Source organism: Nomascus leucogenys, chromosome 7b (assembly GCF_006542625.1).
Source record: "Nomascus leucogenys isolate Asia chromosome 7b, Asia_NLE_v1, whole genome shotgun sequence".
Classification (NCBI taxonomy): Eukaryota; Metazoa; Chordata; class Mammalia; order Primates; family Hylobatidae; genus Nomascus; species Nomascus leucogenys.
This window is the reverse complement of record NC_044387.1, coordinates 46,532,493-46,545,862: the sequence shown is the minus strand read 5'-3', so window position 1 is coordinate 46,545,862 and position 13,370 is coordinate 46,532,493. Positions and strand designations below refer to the sequence as shown.

The window sequence follows — 13,370 nt, the reverse complement described above, 5'->3', positions numbered from 1 at the left end:
GCACTCCAGCCTGGGCGACAGAGTGAGAATCTGCCTCAAAAAAAAAAAAAAAGAAAGAAAGAAAAGAAAAGAAAGAAAAAGAAAGAGAAAAATTTTAGCTTTTGCATGTCAAAAGAAATTTAAAAATTAATATCTTTAAAATATAAACTTTTCAAAATTAAGGAAAGGCTAAAAACTCAATAGAAAAATGAGAAAAAGAGATGAACAGACAATTCAGAAAAAGCTATGAAAATGGCCATTAAACACATGAAAAGATGTTCAACCTAAAGCTTACTCATAGAGAAATGTAAATTAAAACTACAGAAAAGCTTCTTGTTCTGGCAGGATGAAGTAAGCTCATTACAGCCTCTCTCTCAGGCTGACTGCAACTCAAAACTCTGGACAAAATATAAAAGCAACTACCTAAGGCTGGGCACAGTGGCTAACATCAGTAATCCTAGCACTTTGGGAGGCTGAGGTGGGAGGATCACTTGAGGCCAGGAGTTCAAGACCAGCCTGGGCAACATAGTCAGACCTTGTCTCTACAAAAAATAAAAAATATTAGCTGGGCTGATAGCGTGTGCTTACAGTCCTAGCTGCTTGGGAGGCTGAGGTGGGAGGATCACTTAAGCCCAGGAGTTCAAGGCTGCAGTAAGCTATGATTGTGCCACTGCACTCCTCTCTGGGCAACAGAGCAAGATTCTATCCCACCCCCCAAAAAAAACCCAAAAAACAATTCTCTGAAAACAGAAAAGTGGGCAACAGCAGCCAGCCGGATTTTGGAGGAAAGCAAAGCTTAGGACAGTGACCTACACAGAGACACGTTTCCTAGGTTATTCGTATGTGTGTTTTGGGGTGCTGCCCTGCTGTTGGCCCTGGTTGTAGAGCTACCAGGCAGCAGTGGCTAAAACTTGGATAAAACTCCAAATTTCTAGATAGAGATACAGAGAAAAAGGTGCGCTATGGCCCCAAGAATGTGAGGGGGAAACCCTGAAGGTTTACTGTCCCCCTCTCTCACGGTGCTGCCTCAGGGATGGCCCTGCACACACAGCCCAGGGGAAAGTGACTCAGAGAGAAGCTTGTCTTTCTGGTCAGGGGAACCAAGGAAAGGGAACCCTGCAAGATGGCAAGGGGGGAAACTACAGAGTGGGGACAGCTAAAAAAAGTTCCCCAATTCTGCAAATAAATACACAGAAGCCTCAAGCTCACCCCTGAGCTGTGTATACACAGGGCAGACCCAAAGCAGCACCAGCTGTAAGAAGGGAAGTAAACCACCACTCAAGTCTCAGGCTGAGCCCTGGGTGGCTGATGTGCGAGACAGAACCAAAGCAGCATGTCAAAAGCTCTGAAAATAAAAATGAGATTAAAACCACAGCCCACGGAGGGCGAGATGGAGCTTGTGCAAATCTAACTGCGTTGACTGCCTGCTAGCGCCAAACTCAGCTCTCTCTGGAGGACCTCACATACTATTCAACCCAGGATATGTCTAGGATATCATCCAAAATTATTCAGCATACAAAGAACCCAGAAAATGAGACCAACTCTCAAGAGAAAAGGCAATTTACAGATGCCAACCTTGAGAAGACTCAGATGTTGGAAATATCTGGTAAAAATTTTAAAGCAGCTTTATGATTATGCTGCATGAGGCAAAAATAAACATCCTTGAACTGAATGGAGGGAAAGGACCTCTCAGCAGAGAAATAGAAATTTTTTTTTAAAAAAAGCAAACAAATACGAATTTCAGAACTGAATAATATCTGAAAAAAATCAATAATGGAATGGGAAATGACAGAGTGACATAAAGTGGGCCAGGCGTGGTGGCCCACATCTGTAATCTCTGCACTTTGGGAGGCCAAGACGGGAGGATGGCTTGAGGAGTTCAAGGCTGCAGTGAGCTATGATCGTGCCACCGTACTCCAGCCTAGGCAACAGAGCAAGACCCTGTCTCTAAAGTAAAATAAAATAGGCCGGATGCGGTGGTTCACACCTGTAATCCCAACACTTTGGGAGGCTGAGGCAGGTGGATCACTTGAGGTCAGAAGTTCAAGACCAGCCTGGCCAACATGGTGAAACCCTGCCTCTACTAAAAAAATACAAAAATTAGCCAGGCAGGGTGGCGGGCGCCTGTAATCCCAGTTACTCGGGAGGCTGAGGCAGGAGAATTGCTTGAAACTGGGAGGCGGAGGTTGCTGTGAGCCGATATCATACCACGGCACTCCAGCCTGGGCGACAAAGTGAGACTCCCTCTCAAAGAAAAAAATAATAATAATAATAAAAATATAAATATAAAAATAAAAGATTGAGTGAGTGAAATTATTCAATATAAGATCAGAAAGAAAAAAGATTGAAATAAGTGGTTAGCATAGCCGGGACTTGTGAAATAATAGTAAAAGGTCTAACATTAAGGGCAGTGGAGTCTGAGAAGTAGAAGAGAGAAACAGATTTGGACCAAAAAATTAATTGAATAAATAATGCCTGAAACTTCACAGACTTAGAGAAAGACAAAAGCACATATGTTTAAGAACATGATGAACCATAAACGAACCATAGGATAAATTCAAAGAAAACCATATTGAAACATCATAAACTGCTGAAAAATAATAATGAAACCATGGAGGCCAGAAGGGTGGAACATCTTTGTTAAAGAACTGAAACAAAACAACTCTATATCCAGCAAAATATTCTTTGGGAATGAAGGCAAACTAAAGATTCCCAGATGAGGGCAAATGAGAATTTCTTGCCTACAGATCTGCACTAAAAGAAATGCTAAAGTTCTTCAGGTTCAAAAGACATGATACCAGAAAGAAATGTGGAACTTCAAGAAGGTAGGAGGAGCAATGGTAAAATGTGGGTAAATATTAAAGACAATTTTCTCACTTCAGTAAACATGTATGATTGTTAAAATTATATTATCTGTTGAGGTTTTCAATATGGCAGTTATAACATAATGGAGGAGGGTAAGGGAGCTATGTGGTTGTAAGGCTTCTATATTTTATTTGAAATGGAAAAATATTGACTCTAAGAAGACTGTGAAGGGTTAATTAAGTATGTACACTGTCATCCCTGCAGCAACCATTTAAAATGTAACACAAAGAGATACTGCCAAAGTTCCAACAAAAAATCAAAACAATGTTTTAAAATACCTAAATAATTCAAGAGACGACAGGAAAAAGGGGATAGAAGAAAAAAAAAAAAGAAGAGAAGAAAAAGAGAAAACAACAAAATAGTAGACCTAAATATAACCATACCAATCATTACAATAAACATAAATGCTCCCAACATGCTAATTATAAGACCCAACTATAAGTTATATGGTTTTTAAAAGACTCAACTATAAGCTACCTAAAAGAAATCCACTTTGAATATAAAAACATAGATTAAAAAATAAAAAGGTGAAAAAGATATGCTATACAAATAATAAATTGGAGTGGATATATTAATATCAGGCAAAGTAGACCTCAGAGTGAGGAATATTATCACAGACAAGAAGATACAATGATAAATGGCATCAATTCATAAAGAAGACACAAAAGTTGTAAATACTGAGCTAATAAGAGAACTTCAAAATGCACGAAGAAAAAACTGATGGAACTGAAAGTAGAAATAGATAACTACATAATTATAGGTGGAGACTTAAACTCCTCCTTAGTAACTGACTGAACAAGTGGCCAGAAAGTCATACAGAAGACCTGACTAATACTATCGACTTACTTGACCTAGTTGACATTTATAGAACATGCCACTCAGTAGAAAAAAACACATTCTTCTCAAAGGCACATGGAGCACTCATCAAGATAGGCCATATCCTGGGTCATAAAAGAAACCTTAAAAATGTAAAAAAAAAAAACCTCACGCCTGTAATCCCAGCACTTTGGGAGGTCAAGGCAGGCAGATCACGAGGTCAGGAGTTCAAGACCAGCCTAGCCAGCATGGTGAAACCCCACCTAAAAATACAAAAAATTAGCCAGGCATAGTGGCCCACGCCTGTAGTCCCAGCTACCTGGGAGGCTGAGGCAGAAGAATTGCTTGAACCTGGCTGGCGGAGGTTGCAGTGAGTCAAGATCGCGCCACTGCACTCCAGCCTGGGCGACAGAGCAAGACTGTCTCGAAAAAAAAAAAGTAAAAAAACAAAGTATATAAAGTATGCTCTCTGATCATATGGAATTAAATTGGAAATCAATAACAGCAAGATAATGAAAATCTCCAAATATTTGGAAATTAAACAACACTGTTTTATATAATCAATGGGTTCAAGAGGAAGTCCCAAGGGAAATTAGAAAATATCTAAACTAAATACAAATGAAAACACAACATATCAAAACTTGTAGGATGCAGCTAAAACAGTGCTTAGAGGGAAATTTACAGCATTAAATACTTACATTGACAAGAAGAAAGGTCTCCAAATCAATGACCTGGTTTATGCCTTAAGATAACAGAAAAAGAGGAACAAAATAAGCCCAAAGCAAGCACAAGGAAGGAAATAAGATTAGAGCAGAAATAAATATTTTTAAAGAATAGTAAAACAAATGAGAAAATAAACAAAGCAAGAGGTCAGTTCTTAAAAAAGATCAATAAAATTGATAAATCTCTAGCTGAACTGACAACAATAAAAAGAGAAAAGAGACAAGTTATAATAATTAAAGAAGGGTTATCACTACAGACACCAGAAACATTAAAAGGATAAGAAGGAGATACTATGAACAACTCAAATAAATTCAAGCTAAATAAACCTAGCTGAAATGAAAGTTGAAAGACACAGATTAGGTGAAGAAAGAGAAGACCTGAATAGTCCTATATCAATTAAAGGAATCACATTTTTAGTTTAAATCCTTGGAGAAAAAAAAAATCAAAATTCCAGCCCACAAGACTTTACTGGTAAATTCTACCAAACATTTAAAGAAGAAATAACACTATTCTACAAATTATTTTCCCAGAAAACAGAAAAAGAGAGAACATTGTCCAACTAATTTGATGAGGCTAGCACTACCCCAATACCAAAACCAGACAAAGTTAGTAGAAAGAGAAGAAAACCACAAACAAATATATTTCATGAATATAGACATACAAATCCTCAAACAAAATAATAGCTTGCTGCTTGAGTCTCAAGTTGGGGAGGAAAAAACAGCAAATCTAATCCAACAGCATAGAAAAAGAATACACTGGAGCCAACTGGCATTTATCTCAGGAATGCAAAGCTGATTCAATATTCAAAAATCATTCAATGTAAACTCTCATATTAACACTAAAGAAAAACACAGGATCATATCAGTTAATATAGAAAAGGCACTGGGCAGAATTCAACATCCATTCATGATTTTTAAAAAAACCCTCAGAAAGCATAATCCATAAGATAAAAAAACACAAATTCACTTTCCACAAAATTAGAAACCTTTGCTCTTGAAAATATATATATATATATATTTTTTTGAGATGGAGTCTCGCTCTGTTGCCCAGACTGGAGTGCAGTGGCGCGATCTCAGCTCACTGCAAGCTCTGCCTCCTGGGTTCACGCCATTCTCCCACCTCAGCCTCCCGAGGAGCTGGGACTATAGGCGCCCACCACCACACCTGGCTAATTTTTTGTATTTTTAGTAGAGACGGGGTTTCACTGTGTTAGCCAGGATGGTCTCGATCTCCTGACCTCGTGATCCACCCGCCTCGGCCTCCCAAAGTGCTGGGATTACAGGCGTGAGCCACCGCGCCTGGCCTGAAAAGAGATTATTAAGAAAATGAAAAGACAATCTATACAGAAGGGGAAAAATATTTTCAAATCATGTATATGGCAGATAATTTATATACCAAATATATAATTTTCAAAATCCACAAGGAAAACACACACACTCACAAAATAAAACAACTAAGAATGGGCAATAGATTTGAACAAACACTTCACCAAAGAAGATATGCAAATGGCAAATAAGGACATGAAAACATACTCAACATCTTTAGTCGCTTAGGAAAATGTAAATTAAAACCACAATAAAATGCCATTACATACTTATCAGAATGGCTAAAACAGAAAAGACTGACCATTCCAGTTGCTGGAAAGCTTATGAAGTAATTGAAACTCTCATACGCTGCTGATGGGATTATAAAATGGTGCAACCCCTTGGGAACAAAGTTTGGCTATTTCTTTAAAAACCAGTCCCATACTGGAGACAACCCAAATGCCCATCAACAGCAGAACAAACAAGAGCTATATCCACACCTGGATATATCCATCCTTGATGATGACAAAGTAGGAAGTACTGATACATGCTTTAATGTGAATAAATCTCAAAATAATCATGTCAAGTGAAATAAGCCAGAAAAAGAGAGTAAATTCTATGATTCTATTTATGCAAAATTCTAGGAGATACAAACTGACCTATAGTGACAGAAAGCAGATTAGAGGGAACCTGGAGAAGAGAGGTGCAGGGAGGAGGAAGGGAGGGGCATGCAGAGAGGCAGGAAGATACTTTAGGCACAGTGGGTATGTTGGTTGTCTTGAGTGTGGGGATGGCGTCACAGACGCTGCACTTGTCAAACTGTCCACTTGAAATATGTGCAGTTTATTGCATATGCAATTTAATTGCACAATCTATTTTTGTGCTCATTAAAGGAAATGCAAGAGCGACTAAACAATCCAATTAAAAAGGCATAAAAGATTTGGCCAAACACTCCACCTAAAAAGATGTGCAAATAAGCACAAAAGGCAACTCAACATCATAGCCATTAGGGAAATGCAACTTACACCCATAATGAAACACCACTACATACCTATTAGAGTGGCTAAAATTCAGAAAAAAACAACAAAACCAACAAAACCAAGTGCTGACAATACTGTGGAGCAACTGGAACCCTGTTGGTGAAATGCAAAATGGTGCACACACTCTGGAAATCAGTATGGCAGTTTCTTATTTATTTATTTATTATTTATTATTTTTTATTTTTTTTTTGAGACAGAGTCTCGCTCTGTTGCCAGGCTGGAGTGCAGTGGTGCAATCTCAGCTCACTGCAACCTCCACCTCCCAGGTTCAAGCGATTCTTCTGCCTCAGCTTCCTGGGTAGCTGGATTACAGGCACCCGCCACCATGCCCAGCTAATTTTTGTAGAGACAGGGTTTCACCATGTTGGCCAGGATGGTCTTGATCTCCTGACCTCATGATCCACCCGCCTTGGCCTTCCAAAGTGCTGGGATTACAGGCGTGAGCCACTGCGCCCAGCCCAGTTTCTTATAAAATTAAATATGCATTAACATGTTGCCCAACAATTCTACTCCTAGATATGTATTCTAGAGAAGTGAAAACTTATATGCAAACAAAAACCTGTACATGAATAGTAGTTATAACTAACCACCCAAAACAGAAATGTGAAAAATATAATCTCCTAAAACAGAAAATAACCCAAATGACCATCTATGGATGAATGGAATACTATTCTGCAACAGAAAGGAACAAACTATTGATAAATGCAACAACATGGGTGAATCTCCAAAGAACTGAGTAAAAGGCTACATACTATTTATACGGCATCCTGGAAAAGGCAAAAGTATAGGTACAGGGGACAGATCAGTGACTGTCATGGGTCAGAAGGAGGGGGAGGGGATCACTGCCAAAGGGCAGCAAAAGGCAGGGTTTTGAGAGAATGAGCAGTTTCCTGTGTCCTGATTGGGGTGGTGTTGACATAGACATGGGTTAGGACTCACTGTAAGCGCACACAATAATAAAGATAATAACAATAATACAGTAGTTCCACCTTATCTAGGGGGGGATGATGAATTATGATGATGAAAGTATCTAGGGATACTTTTCAAGACCCCCAGTGGATGCCTAAAACCATGAATAGTTCTGAACCCTATATACATCGTTTTTCCCTATAGTGTACATATATACCTATGGGAAAGTTTAATTTAAAAATTAGAGACAGGCACAGTGGTTCATGCCTCTAATCCCAGTACTTTGGGAGGCCAAGGCAGGAGGATCACCTGAGCCCAGGAGTTCAAGACCAGCCTGGGCAACACAGGGAGACCCTGTCTCTACAAAAAATAATTAGCTGGGGCAGGGCGCAGTGGCTCACACCTATAATCCCAGCACTTTGGGAGGCCGAGGCAAGCGGATCACCTGAGGTCAGGAGTTCAAGACCAGCCTGGCTAACATGGTGAAACCCCATCTCTACTAAAAATATAAAAATTAGCCCAGGTGTGGTGGCAGGCGCCTGTAATCCCTCCTGCTCAGGAGGCTGAGACAGGAGAATCACCTGAACCCGGGAGGTGGAGGTTGCAGTGAGCCAAGATCGTACCACTGCACTCCAGCCTGGGCAACAGAGACTCCGTCTCAATAATAATAATAATAATAATAATAATAATAATAACAATAACGAGCCAGGTGTGTTGGCGCATGTCTGTAGTCCCAGCTACTCAGGAGGTTGAGGTGGCAGGATCACTTGAGCCCGTGGAGTTTGAGACTGCAGTGAGCTATGTTCACACCACTGCACTCCAGCCTAGGCAACACAGCGAGACCTTGCCTCAAAAAAAAAAAAAAAAAAAAGTATACTATGATAAAAAGTTATGTGAATGTGGTATCTCTCTTACAATATCCTGTTGTGCTGTACTCACCTATTTTCAGACCGCAATTGACCATGGGTAACTGAAATCTCAGCAAAACTGTAGATGAGCGGGGAGCTAGTGTCATAATAAAATGCCCATGAGTTCACACTGAGGTAAAGAAATGACTAATAAACAAATCTCCCAAACAGAAGAATTCCACTTTATGCAGACACTCTACCATCAAGGAGGAGTAGATAACTGCCAATCGTTTAAATATGGGTTATGCAGTGACTCCCTTCCTAAGAGGAGAGTATGGAAAGGAGAGAAAAAGAGCCACTTTACAGCGGAAACACCTGAAAGACGCTGCCTCCACCAGGTGATGACGCTCAGCATCAGCAGGGCTAGGTCATGCTGACCACACATACCACTGACATGATAGAAAATCCAGGAATGGGCCGGATGCATGGCTCACACCTGTAATCCCAGCACTTTGGGAGGTCGAGGCCGGTGGATCACTTGAGGTCAGGAGTTCGAGGCCAGCCTGACCAACATGGTGAAACGCCGTCTCTACTAAAAATACAAAAATTAGCCGGGCATGGTGGCACGTGCCTGTAATCCTAGCTACTGGGGAGGCTGAGGCAGCAGAATCGCTTGAACCTGACAGGCAGAGATTGCAGTGAGCCGAGATCGTGCCATTGCACTCCAGCCTGGGCGAAAAAGCGAAACTCCATCTCAAAAAAAAAAAAAAGAAAGAAAGAAAGAAAAAGAAAATCCATCCAGGAATGGCACTCAACCTTTGTGCTTTTCTTCCCAAAACCCATAAGCTCAGTCTAATCTCGAGAAGAACACAACAAATCCCGGTGGAGGAACATTTTACAGGAGCCTGAGCAGTGCTCCTCAAAACTTAAGGTTATCAACAAGGAAAGTCTAAGAAGTTGTCCTGGCCAGAGGAGCCTAGGGAGACAGGAGAGCAAACGCAGTGTGGGGTTCTGGATGGGATTCTGCAACAGAAAAGGACATTAGGGCAAATTCAGGAACCCTGGATGAAGCCTGGACTTCGGTCACTAACAATGCATCCATCCTAGTTCATTAGTCATGTGCAGAGCAAGATGCTGACAGGAAAAAGGGCTCAGAAATGCCTCCGTGCACAAGGTTCACACTCAACCGTTGCTCTTGGCCACAGTCTCGCAGGTTATGTTTCAAATAAAATATATTGTACAAGATTCTTGTGCTATTTTTTCTTGTGTTACAGTTAATGGTATTTAATTTACACTAATGTATTATGAAACCTCAATTCCTGTTTCTGGCTTTGGAGTCAATTTCTATCTCTACTCAAGGTGACTTAAACAGACTTATTGAGCCTAGGCAACATAGCAAGACCCCCATCTCTACAAAAAAAAAAAATTTTTTTTTAAATTGGCCAGTTATGGTGGTGCCCGCCAATAGTCCCAGCTATCTTGGTGGCTGAAGCAGGAGGATCGCTTGAGCCCAGGAGGTTAAGGCTGCAGTGAGCTATGATCATACTACTGCACTCCAGCCTAGGCTAAAGAGACCTACCTCTAAAATAAACAAAACAGACTTAATGCCAACTTTTACATGCTTTTCCCATTCCAAATAATTTACTATCTTATTTTTGCCCTAATATAAATTCATCAACAGTGCCCCCTGGTACAAGCTAGTAGTTATTCGGTTAAGCAAATGAGCTGATGACTTTTACGACCATTGTTACTTCCAGAAGGTGTCCCCAGCCAGCTGGGGACAGAAAGAGCACTGACCTAACCACTGTTGCCCTTCACCAGCCCAGCCCACCTAATTTCTCTATGAAGTAGCACAGCCATTCTAGCAGGAGGACGTTGAATTGGCTGGTCCTCCAGGCCAGCAAGAACAGGAAGCCAAGGCCATGAGGCCTGAGGCAGGCACACAGGTGGCTGGTGAATGGGCTCCCTCCCACCTCCTGCTCATCGGGCACCTCCCAGGCTACACCTGGAACCAGAAAGGCGCTCCCTGGACAGGCCTGTCCTGAGCAGAGACCTCAGTGTCATCCCCTGCCTTCCTGGTGAGGACAGACAGCAGTAAGGCCCAGAATCTCAGAACTGTCCCCTGCATTGCAGCCTCAGCCGGCGACCTTGATCTCCCAAAAAGCCTCACACACACCACTCCAAGAAGCTGCATCAGACACAGAGCCCTGGGCTATCCGGGTCAGTTCACTGGTACACGTCTCAGTGCTGCTGCTTCAAACCAGGAAACTGAGGTCTAGGCACACCCTTCCCCATCTCTGAAATGCAGGGAGATCAGCAGGGAGTCAGTGGGGGCAATCAGAGACTAGCTCCCAACAACCCTTCTCAGTCACTGATGTTGTCTGCCCACCAAGGCCTCGGGGGCCAGGATTGCTTCCATGGCCTTGGCTCTCGGCCCAGGATGGGGGTGGGAGCAGCCTGGTGAGTGATGCCCAGGCCCCCAAGAGGTGGTCCTGCCATAAATAATGCCAAGGACACATCCCCCTTCAAGGGAGGCCAGACCTGCCAGGGAGGGCTGCAGAAAAGCTGCACTCTAGCTGCAAACGAGAAGGGATGAGCCTGCTCAGATGGTGAGGTCCCTATCCTGTTACCTGCCACTCACGACCACAAAGGACCAGAAACCCTCCCTGGGCCAATGAAAACATGCTGCACCTCCCTGTTTGGACCCACGGCTACCAGGGCCAGCTACCAGAGATACCAGGACTCTGCTAGTGTCACCTGGCCTGGGAAGGACCTGAGCAGCTCAGGCTAGCCACACACCAGCCACAGCCCTGGCGATGGCCCTCACCTGCCCACTCCCACTGCAGCCAGCTCCCTGTCCTGAGCGCGGGAAACAGGTCTGCCAGCACTAACTCAAACTTCACAAAGAAACCATTTCTGGAATGGGGCTCCGTTTGGAGATTCGGAGTCAAAGGCGCACTTCATAGCTCCTTTCCAAATCCCGTGCATTGTCAGGCCCTGTTCCCCTTTGAAGCCTCGCTGAGTGATTGAAGCGTCTACTTTCTGAGGGGAAGATAGCACCGGGCTGGTAATCTGACTCTAAGCCACGGGATAAAGGTAGTTTGTTTCCTCTCAGCCCGTCTGTCAACACCTCCTCAGTAATTAGCCCTAATTATTACAGAGGGCCAGCCTCCCATTCGGTTATTAAATCAGAAATAGTATCACGGCTGGGCATCTGTCAACGCCCTGACTGGCGACCTTCGATTCATTGAATCCTCTGTCAGTATCCGCCTTTGGAAGCGCCCAGGCGGGCAGGGAGGCAGCGGCTTCAAAGATGCAGATCCCAGGAAGAATTCCGGGGAGGCAGGGAGGGCCGGTGCCCAGCAGCCTGATGGCGAGGGGGAGCCAGGCACCGCCCCCTGGGCAGCAAGTGCACAGCCCAACCGCAGCCATTTCCCACCTCCCAGGGCTGACCGATGTCACCCTCTGTGGCGGGGAATAAGGTATGCCCCCCAAGAATTCCTTCCCTTGGAGAAGAAAGCACCTCCAGGCCTGCGTCAGGCATATCTGTCTCAGGGAGTGGCCCTGACTGACCGCTTGGCCTGAGGCCCACAAAGCCCTGAACCAGCTCAGTGCAGGGAGGGGAACCTGAGCCCTGGCTGCCCAGAGCACTGGTAAGCTGGCAAATCTGCAAAGCAGAACTCAGATTCCAGCCGTAGACACAACTTCCATAGTGGAGATGAGAGTGCTGCAGTCCTGTAGGCCCCGACGAAGGACAGCCGCCCATCTCCCTTCTGGGTCTGAGTCTCTTCTCCATCCTAGAGAAATGGTCACTTGCTCTGCCACAGGGGCCTTCTGCTCTGGCAAAGCACCTCCACCCTGCTCCCCTAGGGGATGGCTGCCCCCCAGCAAGATTCACAGCCTCAGGCCAGGGGCCGGCACTGACCTCACCTCACTTGGGGCAGTGGCCCAGGTGCCCCAGGGCTGGCCACCAGCACTTCTCCAGAGACTGAGATCCACAGTGCCCCACCCAGGGCTCCTGGCCTGCAGTGAGCCAGGTGGGGCCCAGCACGGTGCCTACACACTGAACCCCACCAGGTCTGTGCTGCCCCCTTCCAGACAGGCCCTGCTGCATGTGAGGGAGGGTCCCAGAGATCAGTCACTTGTGCTGGGGACACGCCCAAGTGGCATGATTCGTTCCCGAGCAGAGGCAAGCAAGTTCCTCTAGACAGCCCACTGCAGCCTGTTCTTCCCTGAGGCACTGCCAGTCCCTGCTGGGTGCTCTGCCAGCACTTTGGGTCCTTGTGGCCACCAACCATCATGCTGGCAGGGAGAGTGGGTCTCATGGAGACAAGGACATGGATTAGTTTTCTTCCTTAGGGATGCCTGGAAGCCTCATGGCTGGAGCATGAGGAGTGACCTGCTGGCCGGCCCCACAGTCAGCAGGGGCGCCAGGCAGGCGCTGAAGCTGCAAGTCAGACTTCTCCTTTGCACTGGGACACGGGCTGCCTCAGCTGAGCCAAGAGGAAATGCCAGCGTGAGGAGCCACCAGGCTGCAGAGGCAGGCAGGATGGGCAGGTGGGGTCTCTCTGTGAGCAGGCATCTCACGCTGTGGCTGGGGATGTCTGTCGCCCCAGGAGCGGGTCCCAGGAGCCTGGTAAGATGGGAGGAAGGAAGCCTGACTTGGGCATTGTTAGCCAGCCTGCCCCAGGCACTTACGGGCAGAGGCAGGAACCCAGCCAGCAGAGGGGACCGGCCTTTTTGCCCTGGGTGAACACACGGAAAAGCTCGCTGCTTTACAGGAAGCGTGACATTCCCGTGCACCAGTTCAGCCTCTGCTCAGAGGCCTGGTTCATGTAGGCCAGCTGCCGATCCCATCAGGGAGAGAGACAACACTCACAGAGGGT

General features: G+C 44.8%; 1 protein-coding gene across 1 annotated transcript in view; it reads right to left on the bottom strand.

Moving 5' to 3' along the window:
• Positions 1-13,370, bottom strand: part of GNB1L (G protein subunit beta 1 like) — a 67,091-nt gene that overhangs the window by 43,753 nt on the left and 9,968 nt on the right. The window lies entirely within an intron of this gene.